Raw genomic sequence first — 22,332 nt, 5'->3', positions numbered from 1 at the left:
TGAGAAAAATCACATAATAAACAATGTTTATAATATACCACCTTTACATACTGAAGATTCTATATTATCAAAAGGTTATTTTCCACCTAATTAGTAGTCAGAATAGTCACAGATGCCTGTCTGCTTGTCTGCAACTCAGTAGCAAAAGACTTCTTACAAATGGGAGTAGAAAAAATGGGAAAATGAGCCTAGATGTCCTGCATCTACACACAAAAATGCATAGTGAAACTATGAACCTGGTAGGGGCTGGGCTGGGGCCGTTGGAGATTGGAAACCTTTTTTTTTTTTTCCTTTCCAATTTGCACAGTGCTGGAGATTGAGCCCAGGGTTCACACATGTTAGGCAAGCATTCTACCACTGAACTCTATTTCCAGTCCAAAGACATGGAGGTCATAGAATGAAACCATCATTTAAGAAGTTTTGGTAAATTATGTTATCAAAATCAAACAACTCTGATCAAGACACAAAGAAATAAATAGGCAAACCACAAAACATTAAAAATATCTATAACTTTATCTAACACAAATAGCTAATGTATGGAGGAAGGAATTTCAGAGGTAAAGTTTCCTAATTTTTAAAATTGCACCAGATCTGCAAAGCTCTCCAGAAGAATTATAAACAGCCAAGAAAACCTTAAAAGAAATACTCAGTTTCATAAACAATCAAAACAATTCAAGTCACACAATGGATCATGAGGACACACCTACCACACTATTCAGTTGAAAAGAGTCAAGTTACACAGTGGATCACGAGGACACACCTACGAAGACAAACCCACCACACTATTCAGTTCAGAAAAGCATGTGATGCCAGCATTTGGTTATTACCTACCAGAATTAACATTCTGGAAACAGCCACTTTGGAAAAAGGTGGCAACTTTTTATAAGATTAAGCACACATACTCAGAAATTCTATTTAGAAACTCAACTAAAAGGAATAAAACGTTTATATGCCTCTATAGTGATATTTTGTTTTAACAAATAAAGCTTGGCTGAAGATCCGAGTGCAGTGCTAAACCACCAGAGGCCAGGGAGTGGTGGCACACACCTTTAATCCCAGGACTCAGGAGACAGAGGGAGAGGGATCCCTGCTAGTTCAAGGTCACCTGTGGGCTACAGGAGATTGAATCTGTCTAAAAGAGAAACAGAGCTCACACAAAGGGGATCCCAGCAGTTGGGATCCCACACCTTTAATCCCAGCACTAGAGGGGTGGAGACAGGAGTGATATGGCTGGGCAGAGAGAGGAATATGAGGCGGGAGGAGACAAGCGCAGCGCAGCCTGAGATTTGTTTGGTGGAGACAGTTGGAGCCTGAGCATGAAGTCTGAGGACAGGATCACCCTTTAGGTCTGAGGATTCGGTAGTGGTAAAAAGTCTCTGTAGTGGATGACTGCTCTGCTTTCTGTTCTCTCAGCTTTCACCCCCTAATATCTGACTCCGGGTTTTTATTAGGATCAATTAGAACTTGAGTTACATTCCTCTAACCAACTGTACAGAATGGTAACAGCTTTATTTATAACTGCCCAAATGTGGATATAGTCCAAGTGAAAATAAAACAAAACGTAGTATTTTAATATAGTGCAATACTGTTTACTTATAAAGGTATATAATGCTGACATATAAAAGAACATGTATAAATTTATAAATGATGAACAGTTAAGAGTGGTTACTGAATATTCAAGGATAAGCTATACCCATATCTATAGGTTACTTTGGACTGAATCATAAAATAAAACATACTCAAATGGCTAGAGGATTAAACAGCTGCATAATTAAAATGAGTATGATAAAATGTTTATCAATTCTTGATGGTAGATATTACAGACACCCACTCCTTTTGTAATTCTTTCAACCTTTTTGCTGTGATTGAAATATTTAGAGTAAAATACCAAGAAACTAAAGGCTAAACTAATTAGCTTAACAGTAAGAACTTATAAACTTTATGAAAATAAACTTTATGAAAATGGCCATCCCACCAATAGCAAATTCATAGATTGAACCCAATCCCTATCAGAATACCATCACAATTCTTTCCCAAACTTGAAAGGACAATGTTGTGCAACAGTTTACTCCAAGATCGAAGACTTCCATCCAGTAGGGCAGCTCCTTGAACACGAAGGTAAACAACTAAAATAGCTTCAGGAAGTCCCTAAAACTAATCAGATTCACTGGGCCTTCCCTGTCAGAGTAAGCAATACAAACTGAGAGTCTGTACTCTCAGAAAAGCAGAACCAAGCTGCAAAGATGACTTTAAGACCAGACCAACCGTCTTGAAGAGGTTTAGATCAACTGAGTCACTTGGAAAGAATTCTCTCAACCTGTTAAGCTGCCTGTGGGCTGTGCAGTATGTTCAAGTTTCCCAGCTTTTGTGAGCTGTCAGCCATGCTGGGATTAGCTTTGGTGATGTAGTCATCTTTGAATCATTTCTTTGCTTATAAGCAATGCCCCAACCACATTCCAGTAAGTAAGCAACCCTAATAAAACTCATTGTTAACCAAGCTGGACTTTGGTGTTCATGATACTTTTGGCTGTCATGGGCTCCCTACTTAGGGTGAGTAGATATGTCTTCAATCTCCCCAGGAGAAGTTTTATCACAAAAATTTTCAGCTTCATATGGAAGCACACACACAGACTCTCAGGAGAACTAAAGCAAGAGTGGATAGTAACTGCTGGAGGCACTGCCACCCCAGATTTTAGTTGTACTACAGAGCTGTATAATAACATAGTATGGTATTGGCATAAAAACAGGTATGCTGCCAGGTGGTGACATATACCTTTAGTTCCAGCACTCTGGAGTTAGAAGCAGGTGTATCTCTGAGTTCAAGGCCATCCTGGTCTACAGAGTGAGTTCCAGGACAGCCAGGTCTGTTATACAGAGAAACCTGGTCTCAAAAAACCAACCAACCAACCACCCCACCCCACCCACCCACCCATCCATCCAGACATGTTAATCAATGACACTGAATTAAAGACTCAGACCATAAGTCCACATACCTGTGGACACTTGATTCTTGACAAACACACCAGGGGGAAAAAGATAGCATCTTCAATAAGTGGTGCTAGTCAGATTGGATGGCTGCATACAAGGTGCTGGTCAGACTAGATGATAGTTGCATGTAGACAAATGCAAATATCAGCCTGCACAAAACTCAACTCCGAACGGATCATGGACCTCAACTTAGGTCAGATATCCAAGAATATAACAGCAAAGAAGGTGGGGAACACACCTGAACTCATCAACAAGAGGACAGATTTCCCAAAGGGGACACCAACAGCACAGTCATGAAGACCAACAGTTAATAAATGGGGCCTCCCAAAACTGAAAAGCTTCTATATGGCAAAGGACATAATCATTCAGAAAAAGTGACAGACTACAAGATGAGAAAAGATCTTTACCAATTATACATCCAGTAAATGCTCCCTATCTAAAACATATATAAGAACTAAAAAAAAACTGATATAAAGAAAACAATACCCCAAGTGATAGTGGCATATGCTGCTAGTCACAGTACTTGGGAGACAGAGGTAGGCAGGTCTCTTAGTTCAAAACCAGTCTGGTCTACAGAATGAGTTCCAGGACAGCCTGTGCTATATAGAACCTACCTGTCTTGAAACTGCCCTACACAAAATCAAACTAAAACAAAAATCCAATTAAAAAACTAGATACAGAATGTAGCAGAGATTATGCTACAGAGTAATGACTGAGGAACACTTAAAGAAATGTTCAATATTCTTGTCATTACGGAAATGCAATTTTAAACTACTGAGATTTTTATCTTTTATCAGTCAGAATGACCAAGATCAATAAAACAAATGACAGCTCCTGCGGGCAAGAATATAGGAGAGGGAACACATTTATTGCTGGTGGGAGCATGTACTTGTACAGCCACCATGCAAATTGGTGTGACAGTTCCTCAGGAAGCTGGGAATAGATGTACTCTCAAGACCTAGCAGTACCACATTCTTAGGCATATTCCCAAAGGACTCTATAACACTCCACTCCACAGATACATGCTCAGCCATATTCACTGTTGCTCGATAATATCTAGAAAATACAAATGACCTAATATTTTGCAAATGCATGGATAATGAAAATGTGGTACATATATATACACTGTGAAATACAATTTAGCTATTTTACTGGTAAATTGGTGGAACTAGAAAATATCCTACTGAGCGAGGTAACTCAGACCCAAAAGGACAGATATTTATGTGTTGCTATGGAACAATGGTCTGTTCCCTGTCACTTGTATTTCAAATAAATGCTGATAGGCCAGTAGCCAGGCAGGAAGTACAGGTGGGGCCATTGGAACAGAATTCTGGGAAGAGGAAAGAGTCAGTCTGCAATTGTCACCTAGACACAGAGGAAGCCAGACACAGAGGAAGCGAAATGTGACTGCGTTGCTGAAAAAGGAAATGAGAGGCTGTGGATTCATTCTGGATTAAGAAAAGTAAGGTTTAATCAAGAAAGACCCCCTGAGAAATTTCCGATAGGAGCGGACGGCCTAGATGTCCAAGTTCTACATCCAGAACAGTTTCAAGACTGCTGGCTAAAATGATAAAGCCTCACAGAATATTCCATTCAGGACTTGATTACAATTAAAAATTTTTTCTAGGTCCCCATAAGATTATCAGCGCCCCTAATCAGAAGGAAATATCCTAAAAAAACTTTGTCCACATTTCCAAAAATTGGATTATGGGTGTTTGCCTTTGTTTAGAATTTTGGTTACAAGTTGTTATGGATAATGGTCAGGAAGAAGCTAAACAAGGGAGATTAGATTCAGAGTTCTTGTTTATAAAAAAAAGAGGGGTGGAGTGTTGTGGGACAATGGTTTTACTCTGTAAAGATTTGTTTCTTGTACTTGTTTAATAAAATCCAATAGGAGCAATGGCCCAGATGATCCAACATTTCAGAGGACCTCTGCTGGAGTTTCCTCTGAGTTCTATATTCAGAACAGTTTCAAGACTGCTAACTGAGATGAAAATTTTCCAAAATTTCACAAAATTTTCCAGTCAGAACTTGACTGTAATTTCAAATTTTCTTTAGGTTCCTGTAAGATTATCAGTGCCCCCAATCAGCAGGAAGTATCTTAGAAAATTATGCCCACATTCCCAAATAAATGGATTATGGATGTCTGCCTTTGTTTAGAATGTTGGTTACAAGTTGTTATGGATAATGCTCAGGAGAAAAGTTAAACAAAGGAGATTCAATTAAGAGTTCCTTTTGTTTTTTGTTTTTTTAAACGGGGGGAGTGCTATGGGACATAGTCTGTATCTTGTTACTTGTATTTTAAATAAACTCTGATTGGCCAGTAGCCAGGCAGGTAGTATAGGTGGGGCCATCAGAACAGAATTCTGGGAAGAGGAAAGAGTCAGCCTGCAGTCATTATTCAGACACAGAGGAAGCAAGATGTGAACGCCTTGCCAAAAGATACCAAGACACATGGCTAACACAGACAAAAATTATGGACTAATGTAAGTTATAAGAGTTAATAAGAAGTCTGAGATAATAGGCCAATCAGTTTATAATTAACGTAGACCTCTGTGCGTTTATTTGGGACTTAACTGCTGCAGTGTTGGGCGGGACAGAAACCTCAGCCAACAATGTGTTTTCTATTATATATGGATAAAAGCTTTTGAGCTTTGATATGTGTGCTATAATCCAAATAATCACAGCTTAGTTATCTCCAGTAAGGGAGTTGGGGAGAAGAGAGGATCTTCCAAGGAAGGGGAAATAGACTGTAATTGTTGTGGAGAAAAAACAGGGGGAACTAGATTGGGAGAATTAAATATGCAGGGGAATAAAGAGAATAGAAGAGGAGGGAATATGGGGAGGGAAAACTAACAAAAACCATTGGAAAACTCATTATGGAAACCTACTACTCTAAGAAGCTTCCTAAAATATATACATATATAAGAGATGTCTAAATGAATCCACCAAATAATAGAATAGACAATGCCCCAACCAGACATCTTAAGCCACAAAATAAAACCTCCAGTTACATCTTCTTGAGTTTGTTGACCAAAGGGGTCCCATGAAAAATTCCAAGCATGAAAGGCTCTTGCGAAGGATACTGGCTATTCTCTAAGCCTGATAGTAAGGCCCAATTGCTGAAAGAATATGTTTACTTATGTTATGGAATATGGAGAAGTCCAGCTGGTACCTAAATGGAAGTTTATATGTTTGTGTGCATGTGGGGTAAACATGTGGAAGGCAGAGGTTGACAACGGCATCTTCAATCACTCCACACCCTTTTTAAGGACTTCTTATTGAACTTGGCTGGTACTCACCAAATGGCTAGCATGGCTGGCTAGTCAAGTCTAGGGGTTCTACCTCTCTGCCTGCTTAGTACAGTCATGCCTCTACTGCACCATACTTTTTGAGGGTGGTGGGATTAAACACAGATCCTCATGTCTTCAAGCACTTAACCGATGGAGCTACCCCCCAAGTACCAATCTTTTTTTATGGTGTGCATGCGTGTGCATGTGTGTATGTATATGCACAGACAGATACCTATGGAGTCCAGAAGAGAATGTCAGATCCCTTGGAGCTGGAATTACAGACTGCTGTGAGCCATCTGACATCTACAAGAGCAGACGTGCTTTAACCATTAAACAATCTCCAGGCCTCAACTGTGCTAAGAACACCACATTCTAAGTTACTAAGCTACATACTAAGCAATATATATACATACTACTAAGCTACACCTCCAACTATTTTTTAAACAGATAGGTTTCCAACATATTATCTCAAATCCAATGGATGAATTTTCACCAAGTTAAATGTGTAAGAGTATTCTGTATTAGAAATTTTTATTGTGGTAAAATATACCCAGTATAAAACACTTTAACCATTTAAGTGTATGAGCTATCTTTTTAGTTTGCAGAATTTTTTCATTCTATGTAAAAATCTGTATCTTTTAGCAATAATTTACTACTAACCTCTCCCAGGGTTTTGAGAGCTGCTATTTTACTATCTTCACTCTTTGGATGTCATGTCCATGAGATGAACCATAAAAGCTATCCCTTGAGTCTAAAAATTAAGGCCCTTTCATAAAAACTGATCAACCAAGAAAAGAGTACATGCAGAGCAAAAATCTCTGGAAATCAAAGCCCTTAAAGTTCTAGGACCAGGCAACAGAGACACAAAGAAAAGTACTACAAGAACTGAAACACCTCCTGGACAAATGTCCTCTTCAAATGGAGTGAACAAACATGGTCCAGACTAAACAGAAATGACAGTGCCACCAAAGGGAGAGGTAGAATTCAAATCTAGAGCTGTTGGCACCAATCAATCCAACCTCCAACACATACTCCTGTCTCCTAGTCTGTGGCACTTTCTAAGGTTCAGGGCCATTCTCCTAACATATCCTGGTCTATCTATTTTATTAGGGTATTATCAGCAGTTTTCTCTTCTTCACTCAGGTCCCCATGGAGCTTTGCATTAAAGCTATCCTGTCCTACCAAGAATTCAACTAGTTTTAAGATTTATTTTATTGATGTATATAATGTTCCTATAATGCATCTATTTACATAGCTGAATGTCATACAAACTTCAAAATTAATTACAGAAAAAGGAAGAGAAATAGGGAATTTAATGCACAGCACAGTCTGAAAGATTCCATGCAAATAAAATCTGTATATTAGAGAAATACTGGGAGACAGATCAAAATGTCACTAGTAGTTACAAATGATGTCTTTCGATTTTTGGTCTATTTTAAACAAAAACTTTAACAACCAATATTACTAAAGAATTTCTTACTAAATAGGGTAAGGTGCTCAGATTTAACAACCTCTAAATAAAACTGAATTTTTCTTTCAATATTTGCAAAAAAGTCCATATTAAAATGAGATTTTAAATTTTACATGAGATGTAAATGACAAAATGAAATTAGGATCACAATAAATTTGATTACACCAAATTTCAAACAAAAAAATAAAACTTTTTAACTCTGTAATTTTCCCTGATAACATGCCTCAGAAAGCATTTTCTCCTTTCTTGCCTTAGTCCTATCTCTGAGATGTAGCTTTCCTAAGTACCTGGTGATCCTGATTGTCTGTTCAAAATTAACATCAAAGTGATTGACTTTTGGGCTAAATGGGCTTTTTACAGCATATCTGTCAACTAGAGGTTTTTACTTTAGGCCTGTCCCTCTTGTTTATGAGGTTTATCTGACTAAATAAATCTCAATGACTAAAGCAATGAGGAAACTAGTTTTCTCTTAAACATAATACTTCAGAATAGCTGAGCTGTCCTTTGGACTCTAAATAGGATAGATATGGAGTATTTTCTATGAATTAGTCATGTGCAAATGAACAAGAAATTGTCTATGTGCTTACTGCCTTTATATATTGTATATAATTACTATACTTATTGTATAGTTTCTTACTAGTCCTTTTTATTTTAGACAAAAGGGGTAACAGTGATGTTTTAATTATGTTTTAATAAATAAAGCTTGCTGAACTTCATGAATGAACTATCTTCTAAGATGGTTTGCAAGTCTGATATTAAAATCTCACCCCACAGGAAAGCAGAACAAAGCCTAGAAGAATAAGCAGCTCTGCTCCAGTCATCTCTCCAGTTAACATGGTCGCTCTAAGCTGTAGGAGAGTCTGGGAAATGTAGGCTCTCTATTAGTGTATGTAGACTCAGTCCTGTTATTCTGTTATCCTTCTTATTGCATCTTGGAAAGACAGAAAAAAATACACTATTCTCAAAACAGAAAGTAGATCATTGTATTTATAATACTCTCAAGGCAGAATGCAAAGATTTCCCAGTTTTCTAATGTTTTAGCTCTTGTTAACAAGAAATCGAGTTCATGCTTTTATCCCAATTAACACAATTTTTGTGAAATGGGTTAAAAAAGAAGAGGCCTATCCTTATTTTGTAAATGAGGAAATAAAAATCCACTGAGAAGAAAATGAGTAAGAAGAAATGGTATCCTCCAGGGATCCAAGTACTAAAATCCTATTTTACAATGCTCCAAGTATAGTAAGTACTCCAAGAACTGGGGATTCAGTGGCCCTGGGAAATGTGTCCTGATCATGATTAGAATCACCATCACTGTAATGAAAGTCTAAGACATATTGAACCTGACAACTGTCCTCATTTTTTTTTTTTTTTTTGGTCAACTCGACACAAACTAAACACAAATAAGAAAATGCCTCCATCTGATTGCCTGTAGTGCATTTTCTTAGTCATTGATGTGGGAAGCCCAGCCCATTGTTGTTGATACCAACCCTGGGCAGGTGGTCTTGGATGTTAGAAGAAAGCAGGTTGAGTATATCAATGAGCTGCACTCTTCCATGGCCTTTGCTTCATTCCCAAGGTTCCTGCCTGAGTTCCTTCCCTGAGACTCCCTCAGTGATGGTCTGTGACTAGAGCTGTAAGCAGACATAATGAAACCTTTTCCTCCCCAAGGTTTGCTTTTGGTTATAGTGTTTTTTTTCACAGCTCTAACTAAGATGGCAGGCATATGACTGAAAGAAGAGGAATACTGCCAGGTTCTTGCTTACAGAGGTCACTCTCCCAAGTGGGGGCACCCTTTTCTAGGTGTTCTCAGATGTTGTTTACTCCATTTGAGCCAACAGGTTGCATTTTGAGATCCCAGATACTCATCTTTTCCCCCCACCTAAGAATGCTTCTCAGCAACATTCTAAAAAACTCACAGGCTCACAGATGACCACTTAACAAGTTGAGGAAAAAGTTCCTAAAATATGTTTTCTGGAGATCCTAACTGAACATCTGATCTGAGACTAAAGGGTGGAAAAAGAGTATCAAGCCAGGTTTTTGGTTAAACAACTAACTGGTTTGACTCTGTGCTCTTAATCATTTTAGGATCCAAGTCTCCAACAGTAATCCTTCCCATCCCAGAAGCAAAAGATTTTCCACTCATTTTAACACTAATTTTTATCTTTCAGAATAGTTTCTCCACAGATAACACATTTATGTGTCTGTTTCTAGGGTCTTACCCTAGAGCAGAGAATAATTTTTCATTTAAATTTCTATCATTATGATGAAGAAAACTACCCTTGTTTTACACTTATTTTGTGCCTCGAACTCAGAGATACACTTGTGTCTGCCTCCTGAGTGCTAGGATTAATGGATGCCACCACCGTCCAACATACTAATTTTTTTTGAGACAGGGTCTATATAGACCAGGCTTGCCTCTGCCTCTCAAGTACTGAGATTAAAGGTGTGCTCCACCATATCCACCCTTGTAATAATTTCCTATAGATTTTCTGAATCCTCTAGAAATTAATGATATCCTCTTAAAAATGTACTAAATTGTCCAACAATTAGGAAAAACCTTAAATACCATGCTTAGTAGTGACTCTTGACACCTTCACTCTTACCCCTCTGCATGGCCTCATCTGTAACTGCACTCATTCATTCTTTAAATGAAGTAAAGGATCTATACTTCAAAACTGGTACACAAGTGATTCTAAAGTGATTAAGGCATGATCAAGTTTTTGTAGTGCACAACTCTGATAGTCCAGCAGATGGTGATGGTGCCACACAGACCAAGGCTTTTAGAGATGAAATAAAAACCATCAGTCTTCAATTTCACAAATGAGGGAAAAAAGAACAAGAAAACTAACTTTGTAGGTTTAAGAGGAATAAAGAACTTACAAACCCATGGAGAAGATATATTTTTTCTTTCTTTCTCTCTCTCTCTCTCTCTCTCTCTCTCTCTCTCTCTCTCTCCTTCCTTCCTTCCTTCCTTCCTTCCTTCCTTCCTTCCTTCTTGATTTTTTGAAACAGTGTTTCTCTGTGTACCTTGGCTATCCTGAAACTTGCTCTATAGACCAGGCTGGCCTTGAACTCACAGAGATTCATCTGCCTCTGACTCCCAAGTGCTCAGATTAAACATATACACCTTTCATTATCTTATTTTTATGTGTACTGCTGTTTTGCCTGTATGTATGTCTGTGTGAGAGTGTCAGATTTCATGGAACTGAGTTACAGCAAGTGTGAGCTACCATGTGCACGCTGGAACTTGAACCCATGTCCTCTGGGAAAGCGGCCAATGAGCGCTCTTTAACTAGTGAGCCATCTCTCCAGACCCTCTTGGTATCTTTTTTTAAACACTGGTATTACTCAACCTTAAGTTCCATGAACACGACAGGTTAAAAAAGATTCTAATGACTTGGTTTTGTGTATTAGGCATTAGGAAAACAAATGAACTGAGGAAAAACAGTTTCAAGTCTTGATTTCACTGAAATACAAGTTTTGTGGTGGAGACAAACCAAACCATTGCACAAATGGAGTGAAGTGTTAGAAGAGAGGAGAAACTAGAGAAGGAACACAGAGAGTTCTTGGACTAGAATGAAGGGGGGTTCAAATTCTCCAGGTAAGCATGTTTTTCAGATATCCTGTTAGTGTAATTTATCCTGCTCTTGATTATGAAATGGTTGAAATATTGCTTTTTCCAAATAGAACACAACAGCCAGGAGCCATACTCTTTGCCCTATTTTCTTTAATCATGAATTTTAATCTTATATCCTTTCCTTTACAGCAAAGTCAGCACTTACTGTCCTCTGTAAAGAATGAGCACTACACTCAAAACTTACACCTCAAAACAACTTAATTATATTTCCTAAGTACTAGCAATATTTAAAACCGTAGAACTATTATTTGTATAAGTTCTTAGTATACTGGCTTTATTACACAGTTATTAATAATTTCTCTGGGATTTAGTTGGAACAAAGTTACTTCAGTAACATTTTGTTCAGAGTACCAAAATGCTAGGAGATTAAAAAAAACCCTCAATTAATCTACATAAAACTGAATTCTACAATTTACAGCTTTGAATTTTTCTGTTCATTAGGAAAGAAACTAAAGATACTGGTTCAAACTGGTTTCATAGCTATTCTAAATGAGAGGTATGCTTGAGAGTACATCTTTATACCTAGGGACAGAATTATATAAGTATTAATTCTCAGTTATCATTCTTAGTCAGAATTTGTGTTTTAAAAAAGTTTAATTTATCAGTAAAAGACATATGGTTATGTAAGCTGGCTTTGCAGAAGTTTTCTAGAGTATCTTATTATGAACTAGGTAACAATAAATTAAAATCTGTCTATCTCTTAATTTCTGAAACAAAAGTGATAAGAATTTTTAAGACTTTTTTTTTTCAAGTTGCCTGGTGGCGTTCCTGTGCCAAGGGAAGAGACTGAGAAGACCAACAGCTTAAAGAAAGTTGCTCCACTTATTAAGGAAATGGAAATCAAAATGAGAACTTTACTTTATCAGGATGTAAAAATTATAGTTCCAACATTCAGTGGTGATGAGTCATTTGATAATTTTCTTCACTATATATGTGTTGAGGCGGCACCATCAAACTGTGAAAGGGACAGAAAAGATAACATTTCAGTAAATGTTTAGAGTTTGAAAAAAATTTGAAGCTGCTCGAAGTGGTGGTGCACATCTTCAATCCTAGTATTTAGTAAAGGCAAATGGATCTCTGTGGGTTCAAGGCCAGGCTGATCTACAGAGCGAGTTCCAGAACAGCTAGGGCTACACAGAGAAACCCTGGGTGGGTGGGTGGGGGGGGAGAAACAGCTTAACCTTAACGTAGTAATTGCAATATTATAATCTCTTGCAGGGTTCGGGGTATGGTTCAGTAGTAGAGTCAGTTCTAACTCCCTATCTCCAGCAGTACACCGCCCAAACAAAAAACATAAACATTCATTCCTAAATAAACTCAAATGCTAACAATAATTCACCTAAAATGACATTTTCACAATATGATCAAAGGTGAAAAACTAAAGTAATTATTTCCCTTAAAATGGCTTTCATCACCAAATACATGCTAACTGGAAGCTTGCTGTTTTGCCCTCATTCTTGTCTAAGAACAGTCTCTAGCTGGACATAATGTCACATGCCTATGATCCCAGAACACTGGAGGTTATGGCAGGATCATCATGAGTTCCAGACGAGCTTGGGCTAACAGTGAATTACAGGCCGATCTAAGCTATACAGTGAGATTCTGCCTCAATCTCAACAAAACAAGTCTTTACAAGACTGAACTTGTCACCCTGGTAATCACTTCAAATGTCACTTTCTTGGGGGGGGGGGTGTCCTTCCCTGAATTCACCCATCCCAACCTGTGCAGTTGATATAATTACTGAACCTCTGTCCCAGTCATTCCCTGTCTGGCCCCACTGTTAAATTTTCAAACTATTTCAAATAATCTGAAAGGTCTTGCATGTGCCACCCTCTCTACCAGCCTTCTGAACCCACACACATCCTATTCATAGCTTTTCTCCAAGGGCGCAGATGCTGTGTTATCTGTTCACATCTGTAGTCACAGCATCCAGAACAATTTGATTATTATGTGTCAACTAAAGAATTGTCTCCGTGTGTGTTTTTAAACATGGTTGTTAGTCTTATTCTCAAGAACACTACTGTAATTTAAGGAAGTTGGTGGCCCTCTGCAGTACACTGTAATTATTTATTTTTCCTTTTTAGTCACATCGATCCATTTCTGTTACACAATTAATCCGGGCATAGTAACCTACTCCTGATGTACTCCTACTTGGGAGGATCAGGAAGGAGGATCACCTGACCCCACAATTTCAAATCAGTCTGGGAGACACAGAGCCACCATTTCAAAAAATGTACATATATACACTAAAACGAACAAGCTTGTTATACAATTCAGTAGTTTCTAGTATATCTAGAGTGTCATAATACTAAATTTAAAAAAAACATTCTATCATTCTCAAAAGAAACTGTCTGGAAGCTCTTCCTATTCCCCTATGTCCCCTCCTATCACTGAGCAGTCACTAGTCAAGTCAAATAAATCAATCCAACCTCTTCTGGACACTCACAAAAATGGAACCCTACAATATATGACCTTTTAAGTTCATGCTAGCACTTGGAAGGCAGGCAAGCAGATCTCTGAGTTCAAGGTCAATCTGGTCAGTCTACTCTTATAGCAAGTTCCAGGACAGCCAGGGTTACACAAAGAAACCCTGTATCAAAAAACAAAACAACCAACTCAATTAAAAAAAAATACATGGCCCTTAAAAAGTTTGTTTTCCTTAGAATGTTTTCCAGGAACATACATATTGCAGTATCAATTAGAACTTCATTCTTCCTTATTTCTCAGTAATGTGTTCCACTGTATCAACACTTTTTGTCTATCCACTCACTGATTGTCCCCACATCTGAAACAGTATGAAAATGCTATGCAAAAGTCTGTTTACAAGCTTTTACCTAGAGCTATGATGAATTCTTTACGATGCTTGGGACTGAGTCCAATGTCTCACACATGTGAGCAAGCAGCCTTGCCACCAAACTAAGTAAGTCTCTATGGAACCTATATTTGCTTTTAAAGATTTTTCAAAAAGATTCACTTTTAAAATTGTGTGTGTGTGTGTGTGTGTATGTGTACACATATGTACATGCATATGTATGCATGTGTATGAAAGGGCCCGTAAAGGCCAAAGGCATTGATTGGATCCCCTGACTCTGTAAAGCCATTCAGTGTGGGTGCTGGAACTGAACGTGGGTCCTCTGAAAGAATAGTAGGTGCTCTTGACTACTGAGTCACCTCTCCAGTCCCTGTTTTTATTTAATATATAGATTTAAGTCAATTTTTAGGTCTTTTGATAACTTACACTTGACCTTTTCACTATTTCTATATGGTTTTCCAAATCACATGAAACATTCTACATTAGGAATAAATGAGAATTCCACTTATTCTACATCTTAATGAATTTTCAAAAATTAGTCACTCTCCTAAATATGAAGAAAATCAGCTATTCAAGGATAGAACCATGTGGACAAAAAATGGGTAATTGCAATGGATCAAGACACATCCAAACACATTGAATTCATTAGGCCATGATGATACTAGAAAATACACTGGTCAACTTTGGAGAAATTAGCTCAGTATTATGAAAGAAAGTAAACAGGAATAATCAACCATTTAACTATCTTTCCTAAGTGATTATTTTTAAGTTAACCAATCAGTTAGTGAAAGCTTACTTTTACAAAATTACATGAGTAAATGAAGGAGAATGATAGGAAATTGATGTCAACCCATAATATATTAATACATCCAGGTATGGTCATCATTGGTTGATGACACAAATGTTAAAATATCAACTATGTTTTTGGTTGTGAGTCTAGCCTTTAACAGCTGAGCCATCTCTCCAGTGCTGGCTGCTCTCCCAGAGTTCAATTCTCAGCAACCACATGGTGGCTCACAACCATGTATAATGCAATCTGGTGCCCTCTTCTGTGCAGGGATATATGCAGGTAGAATATTTGTGCATGTAAAATAAATAAATCTTTTAAAAAATTAAAAAACAACTATAAAATATTTTTGCTTTAAGAAAGTCAAACTTACAGAGTGAGTTACAGGATAGGACTGTTTAACAGAGAAACCCTGTCTCAAAAAAAAAAACAAAGAAAATATTGAGAGGAGACCCAAGTGATCCACCTGCCAAGAAGCGGTGAGCAACCAGAACGGTGACCCTACCTCCACCTCAATGAGTGACCATCATCTGAGCCTTGGGCCTGCTTGCACTTGAAGGACCGATCACTAGAGGTCTGCTCTGCCTGTATCTGAAGGAACACTCAACAGAGCCACAGCACTCAGCTACACCGATTGGAGGAAGAAAGACCCCTGGAAGCACAGGCTCCATCTATACTGACTGGAAGAAGAGATGGGTAGACAACAAGGCAAGAATATATTCAACAACATAAAGAGCAATACAGCACCACCAGAAACTAGTGGTTCTACAACAAGTTCTAAACATTCCAACCCAGAAGAAGAAAATGACTTTATGAAAATGATTAAGGCCCTTAAAGAGGAAATGAAAAATGTACTTAAAGAAGTGGAGACAAAAGCTGTGAGAAATCAACAAAATCTTTAAAGAAAACCAAGAAAAAACAAACAGATGAAAGAAATGACTCAAGATTTGAAAATTGAAATAGAGACATTACAAAAATCACAAACCAAGGGAATTGTGACAATGAAAAATTTGGGTAAATGATCAGGATCCACAAATTCAAGCATAAAGAACAAAATACAAGAGATAGAAGAGAGAATCTCAGGCATTGAAGATAAAATGAAGGAAATAGATTCATCAGTCAAAGAAAATGCTAAATCCAACAAAAGCTTGATACTAGTAATCCAGAATATATGGAACACCATAAAAAAGACCAAACCTAAGAATAATAGGGATAGAAGGAGAAGTCCAACTCAAAAGGCACAGAAAATATATTCAATAAAATCATAGAAGAAAACTTTCCCAACCTAAAGGATATGCCTATGAAAATACAAGAAGCTTACAGAACACCAAAAAGACTGTAGATGTCCCCTAAAAGTGCCCTTGCCACATAATAAAACACAAAATATACAAAGTAAACAAAGAATATTTAGAGTTGCAGTGGAAAAGTGATACTCAGATACACATGCAGGCTTAGGGTGTCTACTGCTGTGAAGAAACATGACCAGAGCAACTTTTACAAAGGAGAACATATAATTGGGACTGGCTTATAGATTCAGAGGTTTAGTCCATTATTTTCATGGTGGGAAATATTGCAGCACACAGGAAGACATGGCTAAAGGAGGAGTTGAGAGTTCTACATATGGATAGGTATGCAGCAGGAAAGAGACACTATGTCTCACTTGAGCATTTTAAACCCAGCAGCCCACTCCCAGCGACACTTACTCCAACAAGGACACACCTCCTAAGAGTGTCATTTCCTAATAAACAAGTACTCAAATATATGAGTCTATGGAGGCCATTCCTATTCAAACCACCAATATAGGCAAAATACTCCTATTCCTAAGATAAAAATACTTTTTAGGTGAAACGTTCACCAGTTTCTGGTATCTGTGGGCTGGGGCTAGTGGTTTAAATTTTGAAACTTCAGTGTGGCACTGTCGGAGGGAGGTGAACAGTTGATTCTCCTTATCCATGGGTTTCATATTGGCACACTCAAACCAATTACTGTGAAAGGGAGAAAGTACAGACGTTCTTCCATCTTGAAGCCATTTCAAGTTTAACTAGAGTTTGAGCTTTTAAATGGAGAATCTTGTAGAAAATTACCTAACACTTAATCTAGAAGTTGAGGTTAAGATGCCCCAGCTAACTTGTTTCTGTTAAACTGCTTGGTTGTTCAAACTTCCCGCTGCAGCTGTAGAGCAAGAAACCAGGATGTGACTTTTGCCTTTAAAAGCCTCTTGTTCTAACTCGTTCTAACACTGGGTTCACAAACATCTGAGGGTCGTCACACTGGAGGCTGGAATAAGGACTTCCGATTGGCTATAAACTGTGAGTGGTCATCTCTGATGAACTCACTCACAAGTGAGATTCCCAGAGACTGGACCCTGACCCTTCTGGGTCTTAGTACCCCGAGGAACAGGGAAGTGTGCACCAGCTGGAGAGGACTCTTAGAGGGTGTGCATCTTGAGATGTTCTAGGACCCCAGAAGAATCCTCTCTGGTCACTGGTAAGTGCTCTGGGGCACCCAAACACCTCCACCCAAAAGAAAACAAAGGTAAGTCAAAAGTTGTCTGGTGTGAAAACCTCCAAAAGTTTGGTCTCTAAGAGGCGTCATCTGGTTAGGACACAAGAGGGAAGGGCAGACATAACCACAGATCCTATGTCTGGGATCTGTATGAGACATAACTGCAATCCCCTGTTCTGTTTGGGTATACGAATCTGTGTTGGCCATCCCTGGTTATCTTTACTATGTGTCTGTATGACTGTGTCTTCCTGTGTTTCTGTTGGCTAGAGAAACAGATCTAAAATGGAAGAAGGAATAAGGTGTGTGTGTGTGTGTGTGTGTGTGTGTGTGTGTTGGGTGGTTGAAAGAAGTTTAATTTCTTCCCCATTCATGGTTTATGTCTCTCTACCAGTAACTTGTATAATTCGAAGGCCCCCAAACCCTCCATTTTCTTAGAAGTTTCAGGCCCTCATCAGCCTGTTGGAAGTTATTTTATGGTAAGAGGACACTAGATGCCTTTTTTGGCCAATCATTATTGGAGGAATTAAAAGCGGCTAAAAGTAGCAGTCATAAAACCTGCCAGTGTATCCAAGGTAGTCATGTCAGGTTACTTAAGGACTTCATGAATCATCCACTAGGTTTCTGGAAAAGCTCTGTGGGACAGGTTGGGTATTAACTCCCATAGGCCCAAATGCCCCTCCCCCAAATCAACAAGCCACTAATGTTGCCTTTGTTGTATAGTCAGTCCCAGACACAAGGAGAAAAATTCAGAAGTCACAGGGATTTGAAGGGATGAGTTTATCTCAGCTTTTGGAAACTGCTCAGAAAGCTAACAACAGCTGGGATTCAGCCAAAGAAAGACAGGGAACTCTAGGAAGTGGCTGTTCCTTTGGGGAAACAGACAAGAGAGGAGGGAAGAGAAATAAACTAGGAGAAGGAGCTCAGGGACTCACCAGGGGGACACAGCCTTTGGAATGAACTGAAACTGAATAGAGGGCCTTCAAGGCCTTGAAAAAAGCCCTGCTGTCCACACCAGTCCTGGCTCTCCCAGACATTACAAAGCCATTCCACTTGTACAAAGATGAGGCCAGAGGCATTGCCTAGGGGTCCTCATGAAAGCCCTAAGACCCCGGAAAAGACCAGTGGCATAGCTGCTTAAGAGACTTAATCTGGTCACAGCTGCATGGCCAGTATATCTAAGAGCCACAGCTGCCACTGCCCTGCTGGCACAAAGAGCTGTCAAATTAACTTTTGGTCATGAACTGTTCCTGATGGCCCCTCACTCTGTTGAGGCCTTCTTGAGGGGAGCACCTGAGAGATGGATATCTAACTCCTGGGTGATCTAATACCAAGCCCTGCTCCTGGATTAACCCTGCATTTGGTTCCAAAAGACATCAGCCCTCTCAACCCTGCCAGTCTCCTGCCAGATGAGGACTCCGAGGGTCCCTGACATGAATGACTGTCTTGAGGTGACTGACCTGACTCAGTTTACTAGGCACTGTAAATCTGAATGACATCCCATTGGTGACATTAGATGAGGTATTATCAAATGAGCACAGTTTCATTCAAGATGGGATCAGGTATGAAGGGGCAGCAGCAGTGACTCACGAAAAGGGCACAATCTTTAAGCGGGATATCTTCAACTTTAGGAACTGAGTTTTAACTTTGATTAAAGCACTCAGCTGGGGGAAGACAAGGCTACGACAGTGATTGCCGATATGCTTTCACCATGGCCTATGTCCATGGGGCTCTATACAGGGAAAGTGGATTACTAACCTTAGCAGGAAAAGAAATAAAATATGGAGATCAGCCCTTTTGGAAGCTATCTGGTTACTAAAGAGGGTGGCCATTTTGGAAGCTATCTGGTTACTAAAGAGGGTGGCCATTATCCATTGCAAATCACATCAAAAAGGGTGATTCCCAGAAGCCAGACCAAAAGAGAAGCTGACGTGGCAACCCAGGAAGTGGTCTTAGAACCAGTGGGCTCTCTCCAAGTTTTGGTAACCCTACCAGAGCACAGTTTACTGGATGGACTGCCTGGAATGTACCCCATGACAGAGAAACAAGACTGGCCACAAAGGATGATGGATGCTGCCAGATGCAGATCCATCCTTCCTTCCTGCAAGTCTGGAAAAGTTACTGGTTACCCATCTGCACAAAGCCACCCACCTAGGGACCACAGACACTGCAGATTCAGAGATTATGTTACAAATTTGGAAATCTGATTAATGACACTTCTTTTAGATGTGCCACCTGTGGTCAGGTAAACCCCAAAGAGGAAAGAAAGAATCTACAACAGGAAATGGGCCTGGGGAGCACTGGGAGATGGACTTTACTGAAATCTGGCCTAGTGCTTTGGGCTATAAGTATTTGGTATGTTTGCAGATTCTGTCTCAGGATGGGTGGAGGCCTATCCCACCTGAAGAGACTGTGCCAATAGTTACGAAGGAACCCCAGAGAAACTAGACAATGAAGAGAAACATAAGACAGACATACATGAGTCTACATAGGAAGGTGAAAAAAGATCTCCTGAGTAAATTGGGAGTGTGGGGGTCATGGGAGAGGATAGAAGGGGAGAAAGGAGAAAGAGAGGGAGTGAAGAAAAATGTATAGCTCAATAAAAACAATAAAAAATGTATATAAAAAAGAAAAAGGAGACAGATCAGATACTTGGCATCAGTCTGTTTACCTGATCCCCATGGCTGACTACCTTGTTATTAGTGCTAGTCAAACTGTTGATTCTTTTTCTGATCAGGCTAATGGTGAAATCCTGTATCAACTGCATGGTAAACTACATCAAATAGAGGATAAACTAAGTTAAGCTAATGGTCCTTAGGACCAACTGTGCTCCCTCCAGAACAGGAGAAGTCAATTATTTGACTCATGCCCATAGAACTGGTGATGAATGTCACAGGGAAAAAGAATGCAGAGTTTCCTCCATCTTGTATTCTTGATGAGGTCATTCCAGGTTTAACTAGAATTTGATTTTCTTGATAGAGAAAAATGTGTAAAATTACCCAACTCTATTCTAGGACCTTAGGTCAAGATGTCCCAAAAAACTTTTTTTAAAGATATTTATTTATTTATTTATGTACACAGTATTCAGCCTCTATGTATGCCTACAGGCCAGAAGAGGGCATCAGATCTCATTACAGATGGTTGTGAGCCACCATGTGGTTGCTGGGAATTGAACTCAGGACCTCTGGAAGAGCAGTCTTAACTCTTAACCTCTGAGCCATCTCTCCAGCCCCAAAACTTTTTGTTTTAAACTTCCTGTTTGTTCAAACCTTCCCTTCCAGCTAACCACTTACCTTAGCTTCTGTTAATCTGAAACTTACAGCTGCAAAGTGAGATATCAGGATGTGTTTTACCTTTAAAAGTCTCTTGATCTAAATGCTTGGGTTCACATTTAGGTCCCCATTGAATACCTGAGTGTAGTCCTAGTCAGGTGGAATAAAGACTTCCAGTTAGCTATAAATTGGAAGTCTGAGTGGTCATCTTTGGTGGGCTCCCCATAACACCACAAATGAAAAACACTCCAAAACTAAAAACCGTATCTAAGTATCTTCCCAGCATTGAAAATATCTTGAGTTGTAGCAAGCCTGGGCTGCCAAGTGCGATTTTAGAGAGAGAGAGAGAGAGAGACAGAGAGAGAGAGAGAGACAGACAGAGCAAGGGAGGGAAGGAGGCAGGCACCAGGTACACACACACAAAACCACAAAGGAAAAATAAAAAACAAAACACTTTCAATGTGAGCCAGCTATACCACTCCAAATCCCACCCCACCTCAAACCAAAGTTAGCTTATTATAGAGAGATCTGCACTTACGTCTGTTTGCTGCACTGTTCATAACCAGATTATTAAGTGCCCATGAATAGATAAATGGATAAAGAAAATGTGGTAAATATACACAATAGGGTCTTATTTCACCATTAAAAAAGTAAAATGCTATTTGAAGGAAAATGGGATAGAATTAGGTTTAGGTTCATCACATTAACTGAAATCAAAGCACCACATGCTTTGTCTGTGAAATCCAGGGAAGAAAATGAGGGCATGAAAGTAAAAGGGACATGTCTTGGTCACTGTTCTATTGTTGTGAAGAGACACCATGACCATGGCAACTGTTATAGAAGAAAGCATTTAATTGGGGTGGCTTACAGTTTCAGAGGTTTATTCCATCATCATCATGGTGGGTAGGTAGCATGGCAGAATGCAGGCAGACATGGTTCTATAGAAGTAGCATAGAGTCCTACATCTGAATTCACAGGCAGTGAGCCAACTAGGCCTTGCCTAGATTGGACTTTTAAAAACCCCAAATCCCATCTCCAGCGACACACTTCCTCCAGCAAGACCACACCTCATAATACTTTCAAATAGCTCCACTCCCTGCTGTTCAAAGCATTCAAATCTATGAGCTTATTGGGGTTTTTCTCATTCAAACCACAGGAGACTATTAGAATTGTGAAGAGAAAAAAGAGCGACAGGGGATGAATAAGATATAAGTATACCGTATGTATATACAGAAATATCAAAATGAAACCCCTTACTCTCTAAAACCTTTTTGAGGGGTGGATCTGGAAGTAGTTAGTAAAAGGAGTAAGGAATGAATAGACACAAATATACTACATTCATGCATGCAATTCTCAAATATATTGTATTTAAATTTTAAAAGTATTTTGATAGAAATATGAAGATTCCTAGTAATGGGGATACAGAACCTGAACCTTACATCTTTTGGAATCAGTCAAGGCTTTCAGTGGTGGGACTGGGACACCATCCTCATCACAAAACCTTTGACCTATCCTGCCTGCAAGATGTGCTGGGGCAATGTTGTCACAGAATTTGTGGGAGTGGTCAACC

At 39.0% G+C, this 22,332-nt stretch overlaps 1 protein-coding gene across 7 annotated transcripts in view; it reads right to left on the bottom strand.

Annotated features, from left to right (window-relative positions):
* Cpeb1 (cytoplasmic polyadenylation element binding protein 1) overlaps positions 1–22,332 on the bottom strand; it is a 97,678-nt gene that overhangs the window by 46,792 nt on the left and 28,554 nt on the right. The window contains exon 3 of one of the 7 annotated variants that reach the window (XM_085683076.2): positions 12,248–12,344. The exons of the other annotated variants lie outside the window; for them this stretch is intronic. The gene's annotated coding sequence lies outside the window, so the exon portion shown is untranslated. The remainder of the gene's footprint in view (positions 1–12,247; positions 12,345–22,332) is intronic. 7 annotated transcript variants of the gene reach the window in all.

Source organism: Myodes glareolus, chromosome 24 (genome assembly GCF_982192425.1).
Source record: "Myodes glareolus chromosome 24, mMyoGla1.1, whole genome shotgun sequence".
Classification (NCBI taxonomy): Eukaryota; Metazoa; Chordata; class Mammalia; order Rodentia; family Cricetidae; genus Myodes; species Myodes glareolus.
This window is presented reverse-complemented; position numbering and strand designations above follow the sequence as displayed.